Below are 3,504 nucleotides of genomic sequence, written 5' to 3'. Positions count from 1 at the left end.
TGGGTATGTGCTTTGGATACCATGTCGAGTACTTATAGTTAAGCATTTTTGATCTTCTGACTAAGTATTGGCTTCTTTCTGCAGAAGAATTATAAATCCTGGAATTGTATGCCTCCGCCTTCTGCAAATGCTGATTATGACGATAGCAAAAAATGGATGGTAGCTCCCGGATCAATATTGCAGAGGAAAGTTTCTCGTCTCGATGCCGGCCAGTAAGTATATAACATTTTGTTGATTGTATCCCGTTTGCCTCAGCTTTCTTACTCAGAATCTTGCTTGGCTAGGGTCCAACATCTTTCAGCGCATGAAAAAGATCAGGTCCAAGACTTCTGGAACTGGGTGTTGAGTGGTTCGGAAGAAACTAGTCGATCAGCCCCCAATTCTCCTGTAATTGGGTTGATCGAGAACCCGGCTGCCAGTTTTCCGAGTGCAGACACAGCTGAGAAACCAAGCGAGCCAAGCCCTGAAACATCTGATACTCCTGTGGCTGCTGAAGGAGCTTTCAAAACTAGTGGATCTGGGAGTAGTGGAGCAGAAGAGTCAAAAGGTCCTTCCGTTCGACTGGTACCATTCCATTCTATGCCTCAGTCAGCCCAAGAAGAGCTGGGAAAGGAACTGTTTGATGATCTGCTGTTGTCTCTAGACAACATGAAGAAACTTGCTGATTGTATGTAGTGGAGCTTTAAATTCACCAAGGTGAGTCTTCTGCCACAATTTGTCTTTGTCGAGTAGTTGTTGGTATCTGACCAGATTCGCTTTGTATGTCTCAGGATGTAGCCAATCGATCTTTCTTAAAGTCTCATGCTCTGTATAAGACTGTGGACAACAGAAATGTCTTGGAGGATCAGAGAGCCATGATTGCCAAACGTTTGGATGAGTCCCTGGCGGCTCGTAATAAGCTCTATGAAGCAAATCAACAGCATCATCTGGAGATTTATAATATGAAGCTCCAGATCAAAAATCTTGAAGAAGAAAAATCAAGGCTGCAGGAAGAAAATTCTGAGCTTCAACAACAAGTGCAGACTGCCCAAGCTTGTAAGTACTCGCTCTTTTTTCCTTGATTTTGCTTGGTCAATAATAATTACTGAAAAATCTTTCCATCAGGTTCTCCAGAAGACCATACTCGACTGGTTGCAGCAGCTCAAGCTCTTGTGGATGTGATCGATGAAGGAGGGTCGTCAAATAGCAAATCCTTGGTGGAGCGCTTGGAAGAAGCTCCCCAGAAGATTTTTGATGTCTTGACGGCTACTTCCAAGAATTATCTAACCCACATGATAGGAGTTGTCAAGTCGTACTTGCCTCAGTTTAATCTGGCTCCAATAGCTAAAGGAATAGCTCCCAATTGCTCTGATGAGAAATTCCAAGAATATTGTAAGGAATCAGAAGTGTTTGCGGAGGAAATTCTGAAGAACATGGCAGAGTAGACTGTTTGTAACAACTCTTATCATCTTCAGTGAGCTCTTGTCGTTGTTCATAGCTTGTATCCTATTAGTGTGTCTTCAGAAGCACAATCTGATATCGTAGGATAAGTATGAACTAGACGATCAATCAAGTAGAATACCCGAATGGGGTAATCCTTAAAGTTAATCAGTTAGGATGAATCCCGTCGGACTATCCAAATCGAAAAACTTGTAAAGATACCCGTAAACTACTCGATCAGGCGAGTAGTGTGTCCTTACCAAAGACTGGAGTAATCCGTAAGACAAAACTATTAGGTACGAACCCCGTCGGGTTGTCCAAGACATAAATGTCATAGGGATATCCGAGACTTACTCGAGCGAGGCGAGTAAGGTGTCCATTAACCAAGGACTGGAGTAATCTTTAAGGCTAAACTGTTAGGTATGAACCCCGTCAGGTTGTCCAAGACGTAAATGCCAGAAAGATATCCAAAACTTACTCGAGCGAGGCGAGTAAGGTGTCTAACTTGTTGACTGGAGTAACTACTAAGATTGACCTGTTAGGGCGAACCCCGTCGGGTTGCCCAAGATGGACAAAATGTAGTAGTGTCCATAACGTACTCGAGCGAGCGAGTAGTTTTGCATTGACAGTAATGCTAGAGTTCCTCATAGTTGACCTGTTAAGATGAACTCCGTCGAGTTATCCAAGATGGACAACTAGTAAGGTATCCATTCACCTTCTCGAGCTAGGCGAGTAGGTTGTGCCCTTTAAGGGAAAGAATGCAACTTGTGTAGTTGTTCTAAAGGAAAACTGTGTAAGCTTATCCTGAACTGGTGATGCTGTCAGATTGCCTTTAATGTAGTTGATATGCCAATAAGGATCCTCACTTTATTAAAGAAATCCACTAACACCACTAGTTGCTTGGATCGGGGATAAAACTTGCGCAAGTGCTCGATGTTCCAGGAATTCGGTACCTCATTGCCATCTGCATCAGTGATTCTGTATGAACCCGGTCTTGTAACCTTAGTTACAATGAAGGGACTTTCCCATCTGGAATTTAACTTGTGCAATCCTGTCTCATCCTGAATCCGGCGAAGTACTAGATCTCCAATGTTGAAAGATCTTTGCTAGACATTGCGATCGTGATAGCGTCTGACTCCTTGAAGGTATCTAGCCGATTGAGTTAAGGCGTTGACTCTGCCCTCTTCGACTGAGTCTAACTCAAGTTGTCGAGCTTCATCTGCTTCTCCTTCTTGATAGGCTTCTACTCTTGGAGGTTTCCACATGATATCAGCGGGTAGTATAGCCTCTAACCCATAGGTAAGGAAGAAAGGAGATTGTCCAGTTGCTTTGCTGGGCTGGGTTCGCAGCCCCCAGACTACGTGAGGTAGTTCTTGAATCCACTTACCGCCTTTCTTGGTGTTGGCGTCGTAGAGTCTTTTCTTCAAGCCGTCGAGTACTAAGCCATTGATGCGCTCAACTTGACCGTTTGCCTGAGGGTGAGCCACAGAAGCATATTTGACCTCGATGCTGGAATTGTCGCAGAAATCCCAAAAAGATTATGACGTGAAGTTGGAGCCAAGATCTGTAATAATGGTGTGAGGAAAATCAAACCGATGGATAATGTCGGAGATGAAGTCCACTGCTCTATCTGATGAGATCTTAACAATGGGCTTGTACTCGATCCACTTGGTGAACTTGTCGACTGCTACCAGCACATGATTGAATCCTCCTGGAGCGATGGTTAATGGTCCGGTCATGTCCAAACTCCAACAGGCGAACGGCCATGATGGAGAGATTGTTATCAAGTTGTGTGCTGGGACATGAGTCTTCTTGCCAAAGAATTGGCAACCAGGGCACCGTCGGACCAGGTCTTCTGCATCCGAGACAGCTGTTGGCCAGAAGAATCCTGACCTATACGCCTTGTCGACTAGTGTCCTTGATGCAGCATGATTGCCGCAAACTCCTTCGTGTATTTATCGGAGGATGTCTTTGCCTTCTTCAAGGGTAACACACTTCATGAGGATGCCTGAAGCAGAGCGCTTTTGTAGGTTGTCGCCGATGAGGACGAAACCCTTGCTGCGCCTGGTGATGCGGGCAGCTTCA

The sequence above is a fragment of the Panicum virgatum genome, chromosome 8K (assembly GCF_016808335.1).
Source record: "Panicum virgatum strain AP13 chromosome 8K, P.virgatum_v5, whole genome shotgun sequence".
NCBI classification, from domain to species: Eukaryota; Viridiplantae; Streptophyta; class Magnoliopsida; order Poales; family Poaceae; genus Panicum; species Panicum virgatum.
This window is presented reverse-complemented; position numbering follows the sequence as displayed.